This window comes from Sminthopsis crassicaudata, chromosome 1, assembly GCF_048593235.1.
Source record: "Sminthopsis crassicaudata isolate SCR6 chromosome 1, ASM4859323v1, whole genome shotgun sequence".
NCBI classification, from domain to species: Eukaryota; Metazoa; Chordata; class Mammalia; order Dasyuromorphia; family Dasyuridae; genus Sminthopsis; species Sminthopsis crassicaudata.
Genome location: NC_133617.1, coordinates 757,230,450 through 757,257,509, shown reverse-complemented (window position 1 = coordinate 757,257,509; position 27,060 = coordinate 757,230,450). Strand labels below are relative to the sequence as shown.

At 38.0% G+C, this 27,060-nt stretch overlaps 1 long non-coding RNA gene across 3 annotated transcripts in view; it reads left to right on the top strand.

Moving 5' to 3' along the window:
- Positions 1–27,060, top strand: part of LOC141555990 (uncharacterized) — a 239,628-nt gene that overhangs the window by 39,982 nt on the left and 172,586 nt on the right. For all 3 annotated transcript variants that reach the window (XR_012486404.1, XR_012486405.1, XR_012486403.1), the window contains exons 2-3: positions 891–965; positions 2,725–2,802. This is a non-coding gene — a long non-coding RNA (uncharacterized LOC141555990). The remainder of the gene's footprint in view (positions 1–890; positions 966–2,724; positions 2,803–27,060) is intronic.

The window sequence follows — 27,060 nt, the reverse complement described above, 5'->3', positions numbered from 1 at the left end:
CCTCTTCCTTTTTTCATTTTTCTTTTTGTCTGTGTCTCTCACTTTTTGCTGCCTCTTCCTTATATTTTTCTCACTGTTTCTCAGTGTTTTTCTAATCTCTAGCTCTTTCTCATTTACTGTATCTCTTTGATTCTCTCTTTCTCTTCTCTCTTTCTCACACTGTCTCTCTGTCTCACGCTCTCTGTCTCTTTTTCTCTCTCCTCTCATGATGCTCCATTTCCTCCTCTTTTTCTCCCTCTATCTTTTCTTCCTCTTAGGGTTAGGGTTAGAGTCGGGAGGCGAATTAGTAGGGTTAGGGTTAGGGTAGAGTCGGGAGTCGGGAATTTAGGGTTAGGGTTAGGGTTAGATTCGGGAGGCGCGAATTTAGGGTTAGGGTTAGAGTCGGGAGGGAGTTGGGAGTCGGGAGTGCGAATTTAGGGTTAGGGTTAGGGTTAGAGTTAGGGTTAAAGTTAGGGTATAGAGTCGGGAGGCGAATTTAGGGTTAGGGTTAGGTTAGGGTTAGCTGTGGACCCTCTGAATTCTCTGACCCTGGGGCAGTTGCCCTTCTGTGTTGTCTCCACAGGGGCCAATTGTGGACTTTCCAAACTCTTTGCCTCCTGGGCAGTTACATTCTCTGATGTCTCCTCAGAACTGCAGCTGCTCTTCTCTCAACTCTTCTCAGAGGGTCAGTTGTGTTCCCTTTCCTCACTATTGAGAGGCCTTTGTATTTCCTGTCCTCTCTCTGCCTTTTTGAAAAATTTCATTCCCATTCCATAAGCAACCGTGAATCAGAACAGGCCCCTCACATCTCAATCACGGGTCATAATGCACAGCTGCTAAGGTCCTTGCAAAACTGAACCCCTTTCCCCCAGCTGGGTTTCATAACAAAAAAACCCTCTCTTGTTTTCCAGGCACTCTTCAGCTCATTATATCCAACTTGGTCCCCCTGCCTAGCAATTTTTCCTACCTACTCTGTGCCAGTAAGAGTAAGTATTCCAGTATGTAGTATTTACATGTTGCCACCTTTGTGCCTGTCACTGTTTTCAAGACTTTGCATAAATACATAAGAGCTGACATTGACATCCTGCCTAATGTGTGGGCTGCAATATGCTATGGACCCGATATTTGTTACTACTCATACTACCATTTAGGGTTCTTACTCTTTTAGGTCATTGAAGAAGGAAATTTAGAGACATTCATACAAAGAATTTGCCTTTATATCCCGTTCATACACCTGCTGTGAGCCATTCAATGTTTGAGACCTTTTAAATGTGGTGATCTGTCCTTTTGGCACCTCCTGTGTGCCAAAAATTCTCCTTGGAAATAGCCTTTTATAAACACTAATGGTTTCCATGGGTAGCAACTACTAAGTGGCAATCATTTTGCAAAGAGCATTCCATATATTAATAAAAATATCTAGCATTTGTAGCAATTATTTCCAATGATTGTGCTGAGCATTATAGAGAAAGGCATTATCATAACTAGTATTTGATACCACCTAGTATATGAAAGGCACTACGTGAAACACTGTCTTTCTCTTCATCATACCTCCTATGTGTATCCCGCCAAATATGTGCCTTTCACTGTTCCAAGAAATTTCCATCTAGAAAGGCTTACACTTTAATACTGGCTACTGTGTGACAGTCATTGTGCTAACGGCTGTTTATTTCTTAATAATAATAATAACTAGCATCGATGGTACCAATATGGATCAGTCAGTGTAGAAGGGAATTCACAAGACATCCTAAAATATGGCAGCCTTTATAACATGTGCTGTGTGCCAGTCACTGTGTAAAGCACTTTACATTTGTTGACCATAACTGGGATTGATGGCACCTAATATGTGCTGGTAATTGTCCTATTCGGTGTCCATTTAGGAATACTAAGAGTTTCCAATTATACCCCCGAGTAAGTGGCATTTATTTTACAAAAGCTTTGTAGATATTGACCCGTCTTGGGGTTCTGCCTCACTTGGGAGACTCCCCCATCTTGGGGTTCCAGACCACCCACTACCTACTGTCCGATGCCTTGTGTCTCAGGTGCCAAAGCCTGGTATCTTGCATGGCCTCCTGACCTGGGAAATCTAGCCCAAAGATGTTTCCCCTTCAGAGGGGTCAATCCCCAGCCTTGGGTCTTTCTTCAGATATTCTCTTCTATGAGGCAGACCCTAAGTACTCTAGAATTTTCCAACCTCTGTGTTCACCCTGAGGCAGAAAATTTGCAGAAAAGAGGGTGAGTCTTTTGTCCTCAGTAGACACCATAGTGCAACTTTATAATGTCTTTACCCAACTTCCAACCCTCTACTTCTAAGAATTCTGAATGTTGGCTGTACCACCTTGGTTTGTTCTGTGCGTCGTTCCAGTGAGTTTGCAGTCCACTGAAGCCCCTTAGGAGAAAGGGACCCTCGGTATCTTCTAGTCCAAAGCTTCTTAAATGGTGGGCTATAAACCCTAGTGGGGTCAGGTAACTGAATAGAGGGATCATGAAAAATTAATATTCCACCAGTATTTTATTCTATAGGTAACAATAAATCCATCTCATGTGTCCCAACATTTTCTTTCTCATAATGGAGAAAATTATAAATATAGAAATATATATATATATATATATATCTACTGTGTGATATAAAATATATATATATATTATTTATAAGATATATATGTGATATAAATATGAAAATAGTTTTTAAATGCATTATTTTATGTTTTGCTATTAAGAAATACTTGATTTGGAAATCTGTTTTAGATCCTTAGGAGCAATGCTGTGGCAGGCAACCTTGGAGAACTCTTCTATTCCAGCAGTAAAGAATTTCCTGAAAAGGCGGTAAGTCTTTTATCCTCAGTAAACACATATTGCAACTTTATATTTTCTGAACCCAACTTCCAACCCTCTCCTTCTAGAAATCCTTAACGTTGGTTGTCACAGCTTGGTTTGTTTTGTACATCGTTACATTGAGTTTACAGTTCCCTGAAACCCCCTAGCAGAAGGGGACTTTGGGTTTGTGCTGGATGTGTCAAGTACTGGCCCCCTTGTTCAGGGAGGGCAGAACTCGTAGTGTAGGATTCTGGATTGTTCTGGTCCCTCATTCCCATGAAGTAGATTTTACCTGAGGGCTTTCTAAATTGTCTTCGGGGGCAATATTGTTTCACTCTTTCCTTTTTGGGGGTTTTCCTATCCCCAATTCATTTTGAGAAAAAGTTTTTAAATTGCTTGGATCAAAATTTGCTGCAAGTCGGTGGATAGTGTTGCCTGTCTTTCATAAGTGTACCTCTTTGCAAGTAACTACCCCTGTAGAAATAACTACCACTGTGCAAATAATTATAGATGTATGGAAATAACAATATGTGTGGAAATATATATATATATATATATATATATATATATATATATATATATATATATATATATATATATATATATATATGTATATATATATGTATATATATACATATACATATATATCTGTACCAATAAGTGTAGCTCTGCAGAAATACATGTACCTCTGTGGGAATAACTGTACCTGTCTGCAAATAACTACCTCTGTGCAAATAATTATACCTGTATTCAAATAATTGTCTCTGTGCATGTAAGTATACCTTTGTGCAAATACGTGTCCCTGTGTGTAAATATGTGTTCCTCTGTGTAAATAAATGTACCTCTGTGCAAATAACTATACCCTTATGGAAATAACTGCCTCTGTGTAATAAGTGTACCTCTGTGGAAATAAGTGTACCTTGGTGTAACTAACTATGTCTGTGCAGGTAATTACACCTGAATGGAAATAACGAACTTTGTGTAAAGAAGGGTATCTCTGTGGAAAGAAGTGTATCTCTCTGCAAATAAGGTTACCTCTGTGCAAATAAGTGTACCTCTGTGTAAATAAGTGTATCTTTGTTGAAAAGGACTAGCCCTGTGCAAATACTTATAACTTTATGGAAATAACTACCTGTGTGCAATTAAGCATCCCTCTGTGGAAATAATGTATATTCTATATGATGTATAAAATATATTTATTTATTTATAGGATGTATATATATATATATATATATATGTATATGTATATACATATATGACATAAATATATAGATATGGTTTTAATACATTATTTTATGATTAACTATCATCAAATACTTGATTTCAATATCAATTTTAGATACTTTTATACATTGGGTCATGGCAAAATTCCTCAGCCAAAAGGGTTGTGAGAGGGAAAATTTTAAGAAGCTTTTAATTTAGTCTACCATTCTATTTTACAGCTGGAAGTTGCAATCTTGAGAAAATGGGTGGTTTTGTATTAGTTGTTCAGGTACCCTGATTTGCACAGATGTAGTTATTTGCAGAGAGATACACTTATTTGCAGAGAGATACACTTTTTTTTTCACAGAAGTAGTTATTTCCATGCAGGTATAATTATCTGCACAGAGGTAGTTATTTCCACACAGGTATAATTATTTGAACAGAGTTACTCTTATGTACATAGAGGTACACTTATTTACACACAAAGGTGCACTTATTTGAACACAGGTACACTTATTTACAGAGATGTGCAAGTATTTGCTCATAGGTATACTTATTTACACACAGGTACACGTATTTGCATAGAGGTGTTCAAACACAACATTAAGCCTAAAACCTAACCCTAAACTCACAAAATGAGTTACTGTTACTATTGATGTATATATAGCTCTTTTTCTTTCTTTTAAAAGAAATCCATCCAGCTCCTGAAATCCCCTGTCCTCCTGCTTTTTTCTTACGCTAAGGCCTGGTGTGGGTTTGTGTTGGATCTGCTCAAGTATTAGACCCCTTGTTCCGGGAAGGCAGAAGTTCTGGTGTAGGATTCTGGATTGTTCTGGTCCCTCATTCCCAGGAAGCAGATTTTATCTGAGAACTTTCGAAATTTTCTAGGGGGACAATATTGTTTCACTCTTCCCTTTTTGGGGGTTTTCCTATCCCCAATTCATTTTGAGAGTTTTTTTTAAAATTAATTAATTAATTAATAATTTATTTTTAATTTTTATAATTATAACATTTTCTTTGACAGTACATAAGCATAGGTATTTTTTTTTTTACAGCATTATGTTTTGTATTCCCTTCTGTTCCGAATTTTCCCCCTCCTTCCCTCCACCCCCTCCCCTAGATGGCAGGCATTCCCATACATATTAAATATCTTATAGTGTATCCTAGGTACAATATATATGTGCAGAACTGAATTTTGTTGTTCTTGTTGCAAAGGAAGGATTGTATTTGGAAGGTAAAAATAATCTGGGAAGAAAAAAACAAACAAAGAAACAAAAAAAAAAAACAATGCTCACAGTTGACACTCATTTCCCAGTGTTCCTTTTCTGGATGTAGCTGATTCTGTCCATCATTGATCAATTGGAATTGGATTAGCTCTTCTTTGAGAAAGAGTTTTTAAATTGCGTCTTGGAGGAAAATTTGCTGCAAGTCGGTGGATGGTGTATCCTGCCTTTCATAAGTGTACCTCTGTGCCAGTAACTACCTCTGTGCTAATAAGGGTAGATATTTTCAAATAAATGTACCCCTGTAGAAATAACTACCACTGTGCAAATAATTATACATGTATGTAAATAACAACATGTGTGGAAATATATATATATATATATATATATATATATATATATATATATATATATGTACCAATGAGTGTAGCTCTGCGGAAATACATGTACCTGTGTGGAACTCACTGTAACTCTGTGGGAATAACTCTACCTCTATGCACATAACTACCTCCGGGCAAATAATTATACCCTGTGTAAATATGTGTACCTCTGTGTAAATAAGTGTACTTCTGTGCAAATAACTATACCTTTATGGAAATAACTGCCTCTGTGCAAATAATGTACCTCTGTGGAAATAAGTGTACCTTTGTGCAACTAACTATGTCTGTGCAGAGAATTACACCTGAATGGAAATAACAAACTTTGTGCAAAGAAGTGTATCTCTCTACAAATAAGGGTACCTATGTACAAATAACTACATTTGTGCAAATAAGGGTATCTCTGTTCCAATACATGTACCCATGTACCAATAACTACCACTGTGCAAATAATTATACATGTATGGAAATAAGTATACCTCTGTGCAAATAATTGTACCTCGGGACAAACAACTGTACCTCGCTGCAATTAACGGTACCTTGGTACAGATCAGTGTTCCTCTCTGGCAAGAGTTGAACCTCTTTGCAAATAAATGTCCCTCTGTGAAAATACGTGTACCTCTGTGCAAATAGTAGTACAACTTTGCAAATGAATGTGTCTATGTGCCAATACTTATACCTCTGTGCAAATAACTACGTATGTGCAAAAAATTGTTACTGTATGACAATAACTCCTTTTGTGCAAATAAGTGTACGTCTGCGTAAAAAAAGTGTACCTCTGGGCAGATAACTATAGCTCTATGGAAAAACTACCTTTGTGTAAATAAGTGTACGTCTGTGTAAATAAGTGTACCTCTGTTGCCAAGAACTACCCCCGTGCAAATACTTACAACTTTATGGAAAAAACTACGTGTGTGCAATTAAGTGTCCCTCTGTGGATATAATGTATATTATACATGATGTATGAATATATATTTATTTATTTAGCAAATATATGTGATATATATATATATATATAGATATATATATATATATAGATAGATAGATAGATAGATATAGATATAGTTTCAATACGTTATTTTATTATTAACTATCAGCAAATACTTGATTTGGATATCGATTTTAGATACTTTTATACCTTGGGTCATGGCAAAATTCCTCAATAAAAAGGGTTGTGAGAGGGAAAAGTTTAAGAAGCTCTGAATTTAGTCTACCATTCTATTTTACACATGGAAGTTGCATTCTTGAGAAAATGGGTGGTTTAGGGTTAGTAGTTAAGGTCCATTTTCTTTGCACAGAGGTAGTTATTTGCATAGAGGTACACTTATTTGCTGAGAGATACATTGTTTTTTTTTTTTTTTTTTTTTTTTTTTTTTGCACAGAGGTAGTTATTTCCTAGCAGGTATAATTATCTGCACAGAGGTAATTATTTGCACAGAGGTACACATCTTTACACGGAGGTAGTTATTTCCACACAGGTATAATTATTTGCACAGGGTTACACTTATGCACATAGAGGTACACTTATTCGTGCACAAAGGTACACTTATTTGAACAGAGGTACACTTATTTACACAGATGTACAAGTATTTGCACACAGGTATACTTATTTACACACAGGTACATGTATTTGCACAAAGGTGTCCAAACACAACATTAACCCTAATTCCTAACCCTAAACTGACAAAATGAGCTGCTGTTACTATTGTTGTCTATATAAGTCTTTTGCTTTCTTTAAAAAAAAAATCTCTCTGGTGTTTGGACACTCCCATCAAGGGAAGGCTGAGAGATCCCAAAGGTCCTGTCCTCCTGCTTCTGTTTCCCAAAGGACTGCTGCAGGTTTGTGCTGGATGTGGTCACCTACCGCCTGCCTTGGTTGGGGTGGGCGGCATTTCTGTTGTGGGGGTCTGGATTGTTCAGGATTGTTCTGGTCCCCTCATTCCCTTGAAGCAGACTTTCCCAGGGGATTTTCTAAATTATTGTGGGGGTCATTGTTTTTTCACTCTTTTATTGTGTTTCCCTTCCCCAATTCATTTTGGGAGAGAATTTTTACATTGCTTGGAGGGAATTTGGCTGCAGGTGTTGGGAGGGTGTCACCTGTCCTTTTCCCCTGCCATTTCCCCCTCAGACCCTGGGTTTGTTGAAAAAACCATTAAAAATCCCAGAAGCTGGAGTGCTAAAACCAGAAATGTCTTTACCAGTAGCCGAGGGAGCCCTTCCTTTCAGTGAGGACATTACTGCAAAGAAACCTGGATTTGATTCCTGAGGTCTCACAGCTAATTAGCAGCAGTGCTGTGGCAGCCAACCTTGTAGAACTCTTCTATTCCAGCAGTAAACAATTAGCTGAAAAGTTGATAAATCTTTTATCCTCAGTAGACCACATATGGCATCTTCATAATGTCTGAACCCAACTTCCAACTCTCTCCTTCTAGAAATTCTTAATGTTGGTTGTAACAACTTGGTTTGCTGTGTGCATCCTTACAGTGAGTTTGCAGGTCAATGAAATCCCCTAGCAGAAAGGGACCCTGGGTGTCACCTAGTCCAAAGCTGCTTAAACTGCAGGTTGTAACCCCTAATGGGTTCAGGGATGTGAATATAGTGGTCATGAAAATTAATATTGCACCAGTATTTAAGTTTTTAGATAAAAAGAAATCCATCTCTTGTGTAGGAACATTTTCTTTGCCATAAATGATAAAATTGTGAATATAGCAAATATGTATGTGTATATACATATATACACATTGATGTAATGTATAAATATATATTTATTTAGTTCTAAGATAGATATAGATATATATACACATATATATACATATATATATATATATGTGACAAAAATATATACATAAGTTTTTAAATACATTTTATGATTTGCTGTCAGGCAATCCTTGATATGGATATCTATTTTAAACCTTGGGTCATGGAAAAATTCCTCAGGGAAAAGGACTGTTAGAAGGAAAAGTTTAAGAAGCTTTGATTTAGTCTACCATTCTCTTTTATAGATGGCTATTGTAATCTTGGGAAATTGGGTGCTTTTCCCAAAGCCTTTTATGGGGTTAGTGGTATGACTGGCTTTGGAGGAAAAAACCTTTCACTTCCCATTCCAGTCTCCAGTTCCATTTTCAGTATAATGTTGAAGTTACAACATTTAAAAAAGATTATTTCCTTGCATTTTCAAGTTGCAATTGTCTCCTCCTGTCCCTTCCAAACCCACATTTGGAAGTGTCAACATTTGTTAAATATATGTGAAACTATACATAACATACTTGCTTGTATCAATTTTCGGTGGATAGTATTTTCCTTGAGAAGACCTTCACAATTAATTGAAATTTCCTTTAACTGGGAATAACTAAGCCATTCTTGTTCACTCTTCCACTAATGGTGCTACACCTGTATATATTCCCTTGGTTCTGCTCTTCAGTCAGCATGAGTTACTGTAAGTTTTCCACCTTTTAAAAAAATCATCTTGTTCATTATTTCTTCAGGCACAATGATATTCCATTACATTCATATTGCACAACTTCATCACCCCCAGCCCAATGGATTGGGATCCCTTCAGTTGGCAGCTCTTTGCCAGCACAAAATGAGTTGTTGTTACTATTGTTGTATATATAGGGATTTTTGTTTCTTTAAAAAAAAAAATATCTCTGTGGTTTGGACACTCCCTTCCAGGGTTGGCTGAGAGCTCCTGAATGCCCCTCCCCCTGTTTGTGTTGCCCCAGGGCCTCTTCTGGGCTTGTGCAGGATGTGGTCAACTATTGGATGCCTTGGTCAGGGAGGGCGGGACTTCTGGTGTGGGAGTCTGGATTGTTCTGGAACTTTCTGGCACCTCAGTGTAAGGAAGCAGACTTTCTGTGAGGGCCTTTTCATTCTATTGAGGGGCAATGTTGTTTCTGTCTTCACTTTTATCTGGTTTTCCTCTCCACAAGTTACTTTGAGAGAGAATTTTGAAATTGTTGTGGGGAAATTTGCCTCAGGTGCTGGGAGAGTGTGGGCTGCCTTCCCCCCCCCCCTTTCTCCCTCAGGTTCTGGCTTTATTGAATGAACCATTAAAACCAGAGGGCTTTCTAAATGGTCTTGGGGGGTGCAATGTTGTTTCTGTCTTCACTTTTATCTGGTTTTCCTCTCCCCAAGTCATTTTGAGAGAAAAATTTTAAATTGGTTTGAGGGAATTTTCCTGCAGGTCTTGGGAAGGTGTCACCTGCCTTTTTCCCCCAAAAATTCAGATTCTGGGTTTATTGAATGAACCATTAAAATCCCAGAAGCTCAAATGCTAAAAGCAGAAGTGTCTTTACCAATAGTGTATGGGGAGCCCTTCATTTCAGTGAGGACATTACTGCAAAGAAACGTGAGCAGTGCTGTGGCAGGGAATCCTGGAGAACTCTTCTACAGCAGCAGTAAAGAATTTCCTGAAAAGGGGGTAAGGCTTTTCAAACCCCAGTAGACCACATAATGCAACTTTATGAGGACTGAACCCAACTTCCAACCCTGTCCTTGCAGAAATGCTTAATGTTGGCTGTCACACCTTGGTTTGTTTCTGTGCATCATTACATTGAGTTTGCAAGTCACTGAAACCACCCTCAGCAGAAAGGGACTCGGGGTATCACCTAGTCAAAAGCTTCTTAAACTGTGAGTTGTAACCCCAATGAGGTCAGGTAACTGAATAGACGGGATTCCTCCAGTATTTAATTCTGTACGTAAAAAAAAAAATCCTTCTCATGTGTATGAACATGTCCCTTTTCATAAATGATAAAATCATATATATACACACACACATATATATGTGATGTATAGGTCTTTTTCTTTCTTTTAAAAAATGTCTTTGGGGTTTGGACAATGCCATCCAGGATAGGCTGAAAACTCCTGAAATCCCATGTCCTCCTGCTTTTTTTTTTACGCTAAGGCCTGGTGTGGGTTTGTGCTGGATCTGCTCAAGTATTGGACCCCTTGTTCAGGGAAGGCAGAAGTTGTGGTGTAGGATTCTGGATTGTTCTGGTCCCTCATTCCCATGAAGCAGATTTTACCTGAGGGCTTTCTAAATTGTCTTGGGGGACAATGTTGTTTCACTCTTCCCTTTTTGGGGCTTTCCTATGTCCAATTCATTTTGAGAAAGAGTTTTTAAATTGCTTGGAGGAAAAGTTGCTGCAAGTCGGTTGATGGTGCAAATAATTATACATGTATGTAAATAACAACAGGCGTGGAAAGATATATATCTTATCTTATCTTATATTATCTTATCTATCTATCTATCTATCTATCTATCTATCTATCTATCTATATCTGTACCAATAAGTGTAGCTCTGCGGAAATACATGTACCTGTGTGGAAGTCACTGTATTTCTGTGGGAATAACTCTACCTCTATGCAAATAACTGCCTCTGTGCAAATAAGTGTACCACTGTGGAAATAAGTGTACCTCTGTGCAAATGGTAGTACCACTTTGCAAATGAATGTCCCTCTGTGTCAATACTTATACCTCTGTGCAAATAGCTACCTATGTTCAAAAAATTGTTACTGTATGACAATAACTCCTTTTGTGCAAATAAGTGTACGTCTGTGTAAAAAAGTGTACCTCTGTGCAGATAACTATACCTCTATGGAAAAACTACCTCTGTGCAAATAAGTGTACGTCTGTGTAAATAAGTGTGCTTCTGTTGCCAAGGACTACCCCCGTGCAAATACTTATAACTTTATGGAAAAAACTACGTGTGTGCAATTAAGTGTCCCTCTGTGGAAATAATGTATCTTATACATGCTGTATGAATATATATTTATTTATAGCATATGTATGTGATATAAACGTATAGATATGGTTTCAATACATTATTTTGTGATTAACTATCAGCAAATACTTGATTTGGATATCGATTTTAGATACTTTTATACCTTGGGTCATGGCAAAATTCCTCAGCAAAAAGGGTTGTGAGAGGGAAAAGTTTAAGAAGCTTTGAATTTAGTCTACCATTCTATTTTACAGCTGGAAGTTGCAATCTTGAGAAAATTGGGTGGTTTAGGGTTAGTTGTTCAGGTACTCTTATTTGCACAGATGTAGTTATTTGCACAGAGGTAACTTATTTGCAGAGAGATACAATTTTTTGCACAGAAGTAGTTATTTCCATGCCGGTATTATTATCTGCACAGAGGTAGTTATTTGCACAGAGGTACACATCTTTACACGGAGGTAGTTATTTCCACACAGGTATAATTATTTGCACAGGGTTACACTTATGCACATAGAGGTACACTTATTCGTGCACCAAGGTACACTTATTTGAACAGAGGTACACTTATTTACACAGATGTGCAAGTATTTGCACATAGGTATACTGATTTACACACAGGTACATGTATTTGCACAGAAGTGTACAAACCCAACATTAACCCTAAACCCTAACCCTAAACTCACAAAATGAGTTGCTGTTACTATTGTTGTATATATAGGTCTTTTTTTTTTCTTTTAAAAAAAATATCTTGTGTTTGGACACTCCCATCAAGGGAAGGCTGAGAGATCCCAAAGGCCCTGTCCTCCTGCTTCTGTTCCCCAAAGGACTGCTGCAGGTTTGTGCTGGGTGTGTTCACCTATTGCCTGTTTTGGGTAGGGAGGGCGGCATTTCCATTGTGGGGGTCTGGATTGTTCAGGATTGTTCTGGTCCCCTCATTCCCATGAAGCATACTTTCCCTGAGGATTTTCTAAATGAATTTTGGGGGTCAATGTTGTTTCACTCTATACTTTTATTGGGTTTCCCTTCCCCAATCCATTTTGGGAGAGAAGTTTTACATTGCTTGGAGGGCATTTGGCTGCAGGTCTTGGGCGGTTGTCACCTTCCTTTTCCCCTGCCATTTCCCCCTCAGACCCTGGGTTTGTTGAATGAACCATTAAAATCCCAGAACACGGGTGTTAAAACCAGAACTGTCTTTGGCAATAGCATAGAGTGAGCCCTTCGTTTCAGTGAGGACATTGCTGCAAAGAAACCTGGATTTGTTTCCTGAGGTCTCACAGCTAATTAGCAGCAGTGCTGTGGCAGCCAACCTTGGAGAACTCTTCTATTCCAGCAGTAAAGAATTTCCTGAAAAGGGGGTAAGTCTTTTATCCTCAGTGGAACACATATTGCAACTGTGTATTGTCTGAACCCAACTTCCAAACGTCTCCTTCTAGAAATTCTTAATGTTTGTTGTAACAAATTGGTTTGTTCTGTGCAAGGTTACATTGAGTTTGCCGTTCACTGAAAGCCCCTAGCAGAAGGGGACTCTGGGTATCACCTAGTCCAAAGCTTCTTAAACTGTGCGTTGTAACCCCTAATGGGGTCAGGTAACTCAATATAGGGGTCATGAAAATTAATATTCCACTAGTATTTTATTCTATAGGTAAAAAGAAATCCATCTCATGTGTATGAACATTTTCTTTGCCAAAAATGATAGAATTATTATTTTTTTTGAATGAATGAAAAAAACCAAGCATTTATTAAGCATCTAGTGTCAAACTGCTTCATCAGTGGTGATACCAATATAAATGCAAGACAGTTTCTACCCTTGAAAAGCTTAATTTTGTTTCTTGACTGTTTTTCTTTTGGAAATAAAGTTATCATTTCTTTATTTTTATCACTAATTTTTTAAATTTTTTTTATTATTTTTTTTATAATATTATCCCTTGTATTCATTTTTTCCACATTATCCCCCCCCCTGCCTCTACTCCCTCCCCCCCCCACCCCATGACAGGCAATCCCATACATTTTACATGTGTTATAATATAACCTAGATACAATACATGTGTGTAAATACCATTTTCTGGGCAGACAGATATTAGTGCTAACAATTTACATTCACTTCCCAGTGTTCCTTCTCTGGGTGTAGCTACCTCTGGAAGTGAGTTGGATCTTCTTTATGTTGAAGATTTCCATTTCCATCAGAATACATCCTCATACAGTATTGTTGTTGAAGTGTATAGTGATCTCCTGGTTCTGTTCATTTCACTCAGCATCAGTTGATGTCAGTCTCTCCAAACCTCTCTGTATTCCTCCTGCTGGTCATTTCTTACAGAGCAATAATATTCCATAACCTTCATATACCATAATTTACCCAACCATTCTCCAACAGATGGGCATCCATTCATCTTCCAGTTTCTAGCTACAACAAATAGAGCTGCCACAAACATTTTGGCACATACAGGTCTCTTTCCGCTCTTTAGTATTTCTTTGGTATATAAGCCCAGTAGTAGCACTGTTGGATCAAAGGGTATGGACAGTTTGATAACTTTTTGGGCATAGTTCCAAATTGCTCTCCAGAATGGCCGGATTCTTTCCGGCCAACTCCACCAACAATGCATCAGTGTCCCAGTTTTCCCACATCCCCTCCAACATTCATCATTATTTGTTCCTGTCATCTTAGCCAGTCTGACAGGTGTGTAGTGGTATCTCAGAGTTGTCTTAATTTGCATTTCTGATCAGTAGTGATTTGGAACACTCTTTCATATGAGTGAATATAGTTTCACTTTCATCATCTGAGTATTGTCTGTTCATATCCTTTGACCATTTATCAATTGGAGAATGGTTTGACTTGATAAGTTAATTTTCACCAGTAATTATAGAGAGTTTAGCCTTAAGGATCCCAGGCTTATTGATAAATGCATATTTACGTCATAGTGGTTAGAACTATGCACAATATTGCCACAGGCTGCAAAATATAATACCTTCCAAGTATGTAGAAAGACTAGAATTCTATAGCAGAAACTTGCTGTCCTTTATCATCTCCCAGATAACAAAGCTGTACACTGCAAATACAAATCCCCCAAATCTTTAAGATTTCACAAAGTCAACTGGGGTCTGTACCACTGCAGACCAAAATGTTATCCACAACAGCCTCTCTAGACACTGAATCAGAAAAAAAACAAACAAAAAACAAACAAACAAAAAACGTAAGAATCTAAGATTTGTCACCTTACTGAATAATTATAATCTCCAAACCACATGGAATGAAAATGTCACCCAAATATAGAGACTTAACAGAAGAAAGTACAGCCTGGGAAGAAGTCACAGTGTATATCATAACTGCTAGCCTGTCTCTAACTGAAATTATCCCAAAGATGCCTTTGGAGATGCATCAGAAAATGAGCTTTTAATTTTCATTAATTTCATTAATTCAAATTTTATTCATTCATTAGTGAGCATTTCAGTGCTCATTAAATTATTTTAAAAAGTTTAAATCCATTTCATCTACCTGTACAGTAATCAATAGAACATTAAGTATAATAAACAACAGCAGGGTAGTGACTGGCCCTGAATTGTTTCTTTCCAAAATCTACCAAAAACGAAATGACCAAATGAAACGATTGTATAGAATGATCCAAAAGTCTTGGTAAAGGTTTAAGCTTTAATGGAAGATTAAAATTGCACTAAGACTTTTGGGATACAATATACAGTGCTGACTTCAGTGTTTTTAAGGGCCTTTCCATATAGTGCCTCTCTTCAGCCTCAAAACACTCCAAAAGATAAATACTAAAGGTGTAATTATCTCTATTTTAAATAGACCACCTCTCAGGGAGGTGAGTGAACTGCCCAGACTCACAGCTGATAAGTGTCAGAGACTGATTTGAATTCAGCTCTTTGGTGACACTTAGTCTAGTGCTCTCCCTGAAATACTACTTGTTAATAATTTAGGCTGATAAAACTAGGGAGAAAGCTCTGTTTTGAAGTAAATAGAAAGAAGAAATTCAGTCCTTAAAAAGGCAAAAGTTCTACATTTAAAAATCTGCATTCTTTCAAATATGACCTTTCCAAGAGAAGTTAAGTAATGGGATTAAGTGCTGCAGGCCCTGCCCATTGTGGTCACCAATTTCTATCTCTCCCCTTCTAAATTGCCTTGTGTATATTTTCTAATAGGTTTTTGTATATATATCATCCCTGCTCTTCCTCCAATGGAATTTAAGCTTTTTAAGATGAAGGATTCCTTAAATTACGGTACGTGAATGTAATGCAATATGATTTGTTCTATAACAAATGAAGAGCAGGCTGATTTCAGAAAAAGCTTGGAAAAACTGAGATGAATTGATATTGAGTGAAGTAAGCCCAACCAATAGAACATTACAATAGCAGCAAGATCATGTGATGATCAACTACCAGAGATTTAGCTCTTTTCATCAATACAGTGATGACAGTTCCAAGAGACCAGGGAGAACTATGGAGACTAAATGTGGATCAAAGCATATTATTTTCACATTTTGGTGAGCTTTTTTCTCATGGGTTTTCCCTTTGGTTCTGAGTTTTCTTTCCTATCATGACTAATATGGAAATATATTTAAAGTAATTGCACATATATAGCATATCAGATTGCATCTTATTTTTGTAGGAGGGGAGAAGAAGAGAGGGAGAAAAAAATTTGGAGCTCATAATCTTATAAAAATGAATGCTGAAAACTATTTTACATGTAATTGGAAAAATAAAATACTGCTGAGAAAAAAGGTGAGGCATTCTCTCTCTCTCTCTCTCTCTCTCTCTCTCTCTCTCTCTCTCTCTCTCTCTTTTTTTTTTTTTGTCTATGTATCACTTCAAATCCTTTGCACCTAATACTCTACCTTGCACACACCGGAGAACAAATAAATGTCTGTTCAGTAAAACCAAATTGGAATGTATATTATAAAACTCCATGTTCACACATGGATTGACTGGTAAACAATTTTATAGATATATTACAAAATCTTAGAGATGATTTTAAGGAAAAATCCTCAGTGGTGGGAGTCAAGTAACTTCATGACAGAGAATCAGAACATGTGCTCTGTATACACTAAAAGTGGATGATACAGGCTGGAGTATAGGAACAAACAAGGTTTGCAATAGAGGTCAAGGATGTCTAGCTCACTTTCTGTTCATATGAAGCTCTTCATCTGCACTCCTTGTCAGAGAGTAATGATTATTAAATTGTCTCTTCACACAGCATTAGAAAGATCCCTTGGGAGCTGAGTTGGTGAATGATGACTTGAATTACTTTTATATTCCATTATTCTTAACAATAAGGGGGAGGGGAAAGAGCACGAGAACAAAGACATAGAAATATTTTAGTATTCTTGTGAACTTGCTAATGGCTAGTATTTGTCTCATGGGCATTTATCTACATATCTATGTGTTCATCCACCCATGTGGTACAGGAACACGTACCTAAATGCTAAATGCAATTATACCATTTTGTGTACTCAAGTGAGAAAAGTATCACTAGCATAATCCCCAAAGATAGGATGATAATATATAGCTCTGTCAGAATGAGATGTGTAAATTAGATCACTTAAACTTCATGTCCTTAAGCAATTTAGTGACAGTCTTCATACGAAATTCAGTAAAAACTAGCTTTAAACATTGGCAGCAAATTTCCCATCAATGAAAACTGAAGCTACAAACTGTAATATATGTTGGGTATTGTTAAGTTCTTACTAAATGCTAAGGAGATAATGAGATATTAAGTTGTTATTAAGTGCTAAGTCGGTACTTAATGATTCTCTAGTTCCGGCCTTTACTGGGAGTTTTACTTCAGTGAATTCCTGGAGAGGAGCTTACATGCTTAGGAGGAGCAAGTTCATTGGTTGAAGTAATTTTTCCCAGAAGCCCTTGTGTTATCCCACTCCCATTCTCTGGGAGGATAAAAGAGGGTGGCACTGGAGAGATAGAAAAGAGTCTCTGCTCTAGGTCAGAGTTGGAGTGGCTCTCTGGAGGAGAGAGAGTCTTGTCTGGGCCAGACCTGAGGCTGCTCTCCAGAGGAAGAAGAAGTCACTACTTTGAACCAGAGTTGGCAGCAACTGTCTGGAGACAAGGGCTCTCTATAGGAAGAAGAATCTCTCCGAGAGATTTGAGTTGACACAGCAGATCTCCTCCCAGAGATCCATAGGCAGCTTCTGGAGACAACAGCACATTACAGGGTGTCATGGTGAAGAAAAAAAAGGATCAACTCCTTTGGGAGTACTAAAACTATCAGCTCATGTTTTTTTTTTTTTTTTTTTTTTTTTTTCTTCTCTGTTATCCATATTATCAAGGAACTTTTGCCTCTACTAGTTATGAGAGGATTTTGGAGTGCCATGTTCTGTTTAGTTGAGTTTTTTTTTTCCTTTTACTTTGCACAGGATTGTTGTTTTCTAACTTTGGTGACCCCAGTGAGGGGGAAAAAAATGCACAGATGTTAATTAGAAAACGATAGCTAAATAGGTAGAAGAGACATCCTACTCAATGTGTCCATATATTTCTATTTCAAAAAGATTCCAACTAATAGTTACTTTGTGAGAATATGCAGAATGCAAATAGAAGGTTTTCTTTTTAGATTACTGATATATCTGAAGGAAATCTAAAGTGGGAGACAGACTTATATGGTAATAATCTGGGTTGATAAAACTTAACCCTGGAGTAAAAAGTAACAAAGTCACCTAATCCTCTATGTTGCACACACTGCAGAACAAATAAATGTCTGTTCAATATAATCAAATTGGCATGTATGTTAAAAATGTTAAAAAAGTCCGCGTTCACACATGGATTGACAAATTGGGACAAGGTCTTCTTTTTTTTTTTTTTTTTTTTTTTTTTTTTTTTGCTGGGGGATGACGAATATTTCCTACTGTGGTAAAAGAGATCAAAGGGGCTGAGTTAGGTAATGGACTTTTCCAAGGTACAGAGAGGCCCAGGACATATACACTTTCCTAAGGGAAGCAAAGACCCACTTGGGAAAACATTATTAGTAACTTCTAAGGTACTAGGGACATAGTCTCAGCCATACTATGTATGGTTAAATATCTTTTTTAATGTAGGATTAAAATTTTCAATTGTCACATATACAAACATTTTTAGGATTCATTTTTTTTTTAATCTGAGCTTCGGATTCTCTCCTTTCTCTCTGCCTAAAGCCTCCCCTGAATTGAGAATGGAAGCATTTTAATATAAGGTATACCTATATAATTATGTAAAACATTTCCATAATAGTCATGTTGTAACAGAAAACACAGTTCCCCTTGCCCAGATAAAGCTGAAGAAAAATGAAGAAACTTTTAAAAATAGTATACTTCAGTCTGCATTCAGACTATCAGATCTTTCTTTGAATGGACAGCATGTTTCATCATTGTCTTGGATCTCGATATTGCTAAGAAGAGTTATTTTACTATTTATTGTAAGAGTCCCCTAATCATCAACTCTCTCTCCTTTCTGTCCCAAACTCTAAACTATCTTCCACACAGCTCCCAAAGTGATACCCTTGAATAAGAGGTTAGATTGTCAGCCTCATGCTCAGGAAGCTTCAAGTGTTTCCCTTTTGCCTCTGGGACACACTAAATTGGGTTCTGTGTCATTTGAACTCTAGCACAATGTATCTCTGACCTACTTTTCCATATTGATTTCATCTTGTTTCACTGTCTCCACTTCTTGTAACCGTTCCATTTACACCCTATCTCCTACCTCTTCACAAGTTAATTGCTCTCCCAGGAGTGCTTTGCATTCTCACCTCTTTTCTTGGAATCAGTGATTTCCTCCAAGGCTCATTACAAGTATCTGCTTCTTGAAGTGGTCCTTCCTGATCTCTCTTGTTCTCCTAGAGGTGGCTGGATAGCATACTGAAGTGACCTGGAGGCAAGAAGAGTGAAGATCAGAATAATTACTGGCTATGTGATCTTGGACAACTCATTCCACCTCAGTTTACCTCAGTTTTCAACTGTAAAATGGGAATAAATAATATTACCTATCTCAAAAAATTGTTGGGAAGAGCAAATGAGATAAATTTTTTAAAAAGCACTTTGCACAGTACATGGCACATAATAGGCACCATATCATTCTTCTCTTTTCTTGCCTTCCAATATGGTAAGGCAAAAAATTGGCAGTTCCTTTGAGGTGAAAGATGGAATCGCCACATATTCCCAAGGCATGTGGTAGGATATCACCAGAGACTCAAAATACCCAAGGATGATAACTGACAGGATCATGCTAGAGGGGAAGCCCCCCATGGATTTTAGCCCCTTGTACAAAAGCTTAGCTCATTTTTCCTTCTTTAGGACTTTGCATTGTTCAGAACATTTTGAAAACAAATCTCCTTTGTCAACTTAAGTGGACATGAAAATTCCTCCCCAAAGCATAATAGAGCAATAATATCTAGTCACTGACAGATTGATTTTGATAGAAAGCATGGGCTAACATTTTGGGCCTTCTTCAAAACCCACCCTCATTTAATAGTAGGACATGTTCCAAAAGTAATTGTGTTGCCATTTCCATTTGGATGTTGTGCTTTGATTTTACACTTGCATCTCTTAAACACCTGAACCTTGACATTAATGACTGCATCCATTGTGCATTCATGTTAATGTCCACTTTAATGAATCTAATTCCCAAATAGGAACCTAAGGGAGGTGCCTGTGATCTCCTTACAGACCTTAGCTGACTACCATATATTCCTTATCTTCCTTTTCTGTCCTGTGTTACTCCCAATAGAGGTAATACTAAGGCACTCACTGTGAGAAATTACCTATTTGAGGGTATAATTTCTCTTTTTTTCCTCAGTTAATCTTGTTGAAATCCATTATCAACATAAAAGAAAAGAAAAAAGTTTTGGGTTCTGAGTGAACTTGGAATTCTGAAATCTTGATGCCAAATTAATTGTAACATCTTGGGAAAAATTGACATGGCTTCCTTTTTCCCCCTCACCTTGCCCTAAGGATGTAATTTAGGATTAATGATGAAGACATTTTTTTCTAATAGCTTTAATTCTGCACCCAGTCTGATCACTAACACAATACTAGAGAAACAAGAGGAACTAAGAAGCCTTAATTACTTTTGAAATTGTGCAATCAGTGCATCAGTGCATCAGTGAAATACAAATATTAGATGTGCATATTGGGAAGGAAAAGCTCATTGCTGTTACAATGAAATGATAATATTCTCCCCAATATGAATACTGAGTTGACTTCACATCTTCATATTTCAAACATGTATTCAGAGATGATGGGCCACCAGCATCTCTTTTCTATGACAGATGATCACATCAGAGCTTTGAAGGGCAAAGCTCCTTAAACTGTGGGTTGTAAATCCTAATGGGGTAAGGTAATTCAATATAAACTCATGAAAATTTAACATTTCACTAATATTTAATTCTGTAGGTAAAAATAAATCCATCTCATTTGTATGTATAATTAGTTTTACATAAATGATAAACTATAAATATAGAAAAATATACATTTATATGATTATTATAAATAGATATTTATTTATATGATATGTATGTTATATAAATATGTAAATATGTTTTTAAATAACTTTCTTAATGATTTACTATCAGCAAATATTTGATTTGGATCTCTATTTTAGATGATTATATACAATGGGTCATGAAAAATCCCTCAGAAAAAGGGCTTTGAGTGGGAAAATTTTAAGAAGCTCTGATTTAGTCTACCATTCTATTTTATATATGGAAGTTGCAATCTTGAGATTGCAGAGAAGTTTGCTGCCGGACTGGGAAGGGCTTACATGTGGTTAGAGGTATGATTGCCATTTGAGCAAAAGATCTTTCAATTCCCTTTCCAGTCTCTAGGTCCATTTCCATTAAATATGAAAGTTACATCATTAAAAATATTAATATTTTTTGTTTGCATATTCAGTTCCCAGTTGTCTTTCCCTCTCTTTCCCAACTCCACATTAGAAAAGGTCAACATTTATTATAGATATATATGTGAACAATAGATACTTCCATATATCATTTTTTCCCTCTGCAGGTAGTTAGCATTTTCCTTCAGAAGTCCTTCAGAGTTAATTTGAAATTTCCTGTAACTCAGAAGAGCTTAGTCATTCAGATTTACTCTTCCACTAATTTTGCTGTACCCCAATATTCTTTTGGTTCTGCTCTTCCCTCACCATTATTTCCTGTATGCTTTCCATATTTAAAAAAAAAAATTAACTTGTTCATTATTTTTTAAAGCACAATGATATTTCCTTGCATTAATACTCCACAAATCAATCACCCCTAGCCCAGTGGATGGGCATACCTTCAATTTCCAGTTCTTTGCCACCACAAAATGAGCTGCTGTAACTATTTTTGTGTAGGTAGTACTTTTTCTTTCTTTAAAAAAAAAAAAAAAAAAATATATATATATATATATATATATATATATATATATATATATATATATATATATATATATATATATATATATATATATATGTATATATACTCTAGGGTTTGGACACTCCCATCTATCATAGTCTGAAGTCTGCTGAAGTCCCCCTCCCCGTGCTTTTGTTGCCAAGGCCTGCTCGGGGCTTGCAGGGGACGTGGTCAACGATTGGCTGTCTTCCTCAAGGAAGGCGGGGTTTCTGTTGTAGGAGTCTGGATTGTTCTGCCCCTTCACTGCTTTGAAGAAGACTTTGCCTGAGGGCTGACTAAATTGTCCTGGGAGGTAATGTAATTTTATTTTTTCTTTTTTCGGGTTTTCCCGTTCCCAATTCATTTTGAGAGAGAATTTTTAAATTGCTTGGAGAGAAGTTTGCTGCCAGGCTGGGAAGGGTGTCTCCTGCCGTTTTCCCACCATTTTTACCTCAGGTGCTGCCTATGTGGAATGAACCATTAAATGCTGAGGGCTTTCTAAATTGTACTGGAGAGGTAATGTTGCTTCACTCTTTACTTTTTTTGGGTTTTCCGCTCCCCAATTCATTTTGAGGGAGAATTTTTAAATTGCTTGGAGAGAAGTTTGCTGCCAGGCTGGGAAGGGTGTCTCCTGCTGTTTTCCTGCCATTTTTACCTCAGGTGCTGGCTATGTGGAATGAACCATTAAATGCTGAAGGCTTTCTAAATTGTACTGGAGAGGTAATGTTGTTTCACTCTTTAATTTTTTCTGGGTTTTCCCCTCCCCAATTCATTTTGAGGGAGAATTTTTAAATTGCTTGGAGAAAAGTTTGCTGCCAGTCTGGGAAGGTTGTCTCCTGCTGTTTTCCTGCCATTTTTACCTCAGGTGCTGGCTATGTGGAATGAACCATTAAAGCTGAGGACTTTCTAAATTGTACTGGAGAGGTAATGTTGTTTCACTCTTTACTTGTTTTGGGTTTTCCCCTCCCCAATTCATATTGAGACAAAATTTTTAAATGGCTTGGAGAGAAGTTTGCTGCCAATCTGGGAAGGGTGTCTCCTGCTGTTTTTCTGCCATTTTTACCTCAGGTGCTGGCTATGTGGAATGAACCAGTAAAAGCTGAGGGCTTTCTAAATTGTACTGGAGAGGTAATGTTGTTTCATTCTTTACTTTTTTGGGTTTTGCCCTCCCCAATTCATATTGAGGGAGAATTTTTAAATGGCTTGGAGAAAAGTTTGCTACATGTCTGGGAGCATGTCTCCTGCCGTTTTCCCACCATTTTTACCTCAGGTGCTGGCTATGTGGAATGAACCATGAAATACTGAGGGCTTTCTAAATTGTACTGGAGAGGTAATGTTGTTTCATTCTTTACTTTTTGTGGGTTTTCCCCTCCCCAATTCATTTTGAGAGAGAATTTTTAAATTGCTTGGAGAGAAGTTAGCTACCAGTCTGGGAAGGGTGTCTCCTGCCTTTTCCCACCATTTTTACCTCAGGTGCTGGCTATGTGGAATGAACCATGAAATGCTGAGGGCTTTCTAAATTGTACTGGAGAGGTAATGTAGTTTCACTCTTTACTTTTTTTGGGTTTTCTGCTCCCCAATTCTTTTGAGAGAGAATTTTTAAATAGCTTGGAGAGGAATTTGCTGCCAGTCTGGGAAGGGTGTCTCCTGCCGTTTTCCCACCATTTTTACCTCAGGTGCTGGCTATGTGGAATGAACCATGAAATGCTGAGGGCTTTCTAAATTGTACTGGAGCGGTAATGGTGCTTCACTCTTTACTTTTTTTGGGTTTTCCGCTCCCCAATTCATTTTGAGGGAGAATTTTTAAATTGCTTGGAGAGAAGTTTGCTGCCAGGCTGGGAAGGGTGTCTCCTGCTGTTTTCCTGCCATTTTTACCTCAGGTGCTGGCTATGTGGAATGAACCATTAAATGCTGAAGGCTTTCTAAATTGTACTGGAGAGGTAATGTTCTTTCACTCTTTACTTTTTTGGGGTTTTCCCCTATGCAACTCATTTGGTGAGGGAATTTTAAAATAGCTTGGAGAGGAATTTGCTGCCAGTCTGGGAAGGGTGTCTGCTGCCATTTTCTTGCCAATTTTACCTCAGGTGCTGCCTATGTGGAATGAACCATTAAATGCTGAAGGCTTTCTAAATTGTACTGGAGAGGTAATGTTGCTTCACTCTTTACTATTTTTGGGTTTTCCGCTCCCCAATTCATTTTGAGGGAGAATTTTTAAATTGCTTGGAGAGAAGTTTGCTGCCTGTCTGGGAAGGGTGTCTCCTGCCTTTTTCCTGTCATTTTTACCTCAGGTGCTGGCTATGTGGAATGAACCAGTAAAAGCTGAGGGCTTTCTAAATTGTACTGGAGAGGTAATGTTGTTTCACTCTTTACTTTTTTTGGGTTTTGCCCTCCCTCATTTGGTGAGGGTATTTTAAAATTGCTTGGAGAGAAGTTTGCTGCCAGTCTTGGAAGGGTGTCTCCTGCTGTTTTCCTGCCATTTTTACCTCAGGTGCTGGCTATGTGGAATGAACCATTAAAGCTGAGGACTTTCTAAATTGTACTGGAGAGGTAATGTTGTTTCACTCTTTACTTGTTTTGGGTTTTCCCGTCCCCAATTCATATTGAGAGAAAATTTTTAAATGGCTTGGAGAGAAGTTTGCTGCCAGTCTGGGAAGGGTGTCTCCTGCTGTTTTTCTGCCATTTTTACCTCAGGTGCTGGCTATGTGGAATGATCCATTAAATGCTGAAGGCTTTCTAAATTGTACTGGAGAGGTAATGTTGTTTCACTCTTTACTTTTTTCTGGGTTTTCCCTCCCCAATTCATTTTGAGGGAGAATTTTTAAAGTGCTTGGAGAAAAGTTTGCTGCATGTCTGGGAGCATGTCTGCTGCCATTTTCATGCCATTTTTACCTCAGATGCTGGCTAAGTGGAATGAACCATTAAAAGCTGAGGGTTTTCTAAATTGTACTGGACAGGTAATGTTGTTTCACTCTTTACTTGTTTTGGGTTTTCCCCTTCCCAATTCATTTGGTGAGGGTATTTTAAAATTGCTTGGAGAGAAGTTTGCTGCCACTCTGGGAAGGATGTCTCCTGCCGTTTTCCTGCCATTTTTACCTCAGGTGCTGGCTATCTGGAATGAACCATTAAAAGCTGAGGGCTTTCTAAATTGTCTTGGGGGGTGGGGGGGATGTTGTTTTACTCTTTACCTTTTTTGGGTTTTCCCCTATGCAACTCATTTGGTGAGGGAATTTTTAAATAGCTTGGAGAGGAATTTGCTGCCAGTCTGGGAAGGGTGTCTCCTGCCGTTTTCCTGCCATTTTTACCTCAGGTCCTGGCTATGTGGAATGAACCATTAAAAGCTGAGGGCTTTCTAAATTGTACTGGAGAGGTAAATTTGTTTCACTCTTTACTTTTTTTGGGTTTTGCCCTCCCCCATTTGGTGAGGCAATTTTTAAATTGCTTGGAGAGAAGTTTGCTGCCAGTCTGGGAAGGGTGTCTCCTGCTGTTTTCCTGCCATTTTTACCTCAGGTGCTGGCTATGTGTAATGAACCATTAAAGCTGAGGACCTTCTAAATTGTACTGGAGAGGTAATGTTGTTTCACTCTTTACTTATTTTGGGTTTTCCCCTCCCCAATTCATATTGAGAGAAAATTTTTAAATGGCTTGGAGAAAAGTTTGCTGCATGTCTGGGAGCATGTTTCCTGCCATTTTCCTGCCATTTTTACCTCAGGTCCTGGCTATTTGGAATGAACCATTAAAAGCTGAGGGCTTTCTAAATTGTCTTGGGGTGTCGGGGGGATGTTGTTTTACTCTTTACCATTTTTGGGTTTTCCCCTATGCAACTCATTTGGTGAGGGAATTTTTAAATAGCTTGGAGAGGAATTTGCTGCCAGTCTGGGAAGGGTGTCTCCTGCCGTTTTCCTGCCATTTTTACCTCAGGTCCTGGCTATGTGGAATGAACCATTAAAGCTGAGGACTTTCTAAAGTGTACTGGAGAGGTAATGTTCTTTCACTCTTGACTTTTTTTGGGTTTTCCCCTTCCCAATTCACTTGGTGAGGGTATTTTAAAATTGCTTGGAGAGAAGTTTCCTGCCAGTCTGGGAAGGGTGTCTCCTGCCGTTTTCCTGCCATTTTTACCTCAGGTGCTGCCTATCTCGAATGAAGCATTAAATGCTGAGGGCTTTCTAAATTGTACTGGAGTGGTAATGTTGTTTCACTCTTTACTTTTTTTGGGTTTTCCCCTATGCAACTCATTTGGTGAGGGAATTTTTAAATAGCTTGGAGAGGAATTTGCTGCCAGTCTGGGAAGGGTGTCTCCTGCCGTTTTCCTGCCAATTTTACCTCAGGTGCTGCCTATCTCAAATGAACCATTAAATGCTGAGGGCTTTCTAAATTGTACTGGAGAGGTAATGTTGCTTCACTCTTTACTATTTTTGGGTTTTCCGCTCCCCAATTCATTTTGAGGGAGAATTTTTAAATTGCTTGGAGAGAAGTTTGCTGCCTGTCTGGGAAGGGTGTCTCCTGCCGTTTTCCTGTCATTTTTACCTCAGGTGCTGGCTATGTGGAATGAACCAGTAAAAGCTGAGGGCTTTCTAAATTGTACTGGAGAGGTAATGTTGTTTCACTCTTTACTTTTTTTGGGTTTTGCCCTCCCTCATTTGGTGAGGGTATTTTAAAATTGCTTGGAGAGAAGTTTGCTGCCAGTCTTGGAAGGGTGTCTCCTGCTGTTTTCCTGCCATTTTTACCTCAGGTGCTGGCTATGTGGAATGAACCATTAAAGCTGAGGACTTTCTAAATTGTACTGGAGAGGTAATGTTGTTTCACTCTTTACTTGTTTTGGGTTTTCCCCTCCCCAATTCCTTTTGAGGGAGAATTTTTAAATTGCTTGGAGAGAAGTTTCCTGCCAGTCTGGGAAGGGTGTCTCCTGCCATTTTCCTGCCATTTTTACCTCAGGTGCTGGCTATGTGGAATGAACCATGAAGTACTGAAAGCTTTCTAAATTGTACTGGAGAGGTAATGTTGTTTCACTCTTTACTTGTTTTGGGTTTTCCCCTCCCCAATTCATATTGAGAGAAAATTTTTAAGTGGCTTGGAGAAACGTTTGCTGCATGTCCGGGAGCATGTCTCCTGCCCTTTTCCTGCCATTTTTACCTCAGATGCTGGCTATGTGGAATGAACCATTAAAAGCTGAGGGCTTTCTAAATTGTACTGGAGAGGTAATGTTGTTTCACTCTTTACTTGTTTTGGGTTTTCCCCTCCCCAATTCATATTGGAGAGAAAATTTTTAAATGGCTTGGAGAGGAAGTTTGCTGCCAGTCTGGGAGGGTGTCTCCTGCCATTTTCCTGCCATTTTTACCTCAGATGCTGGCTATGTGGAATGAACCATTAAAAGCTGAGGGTTT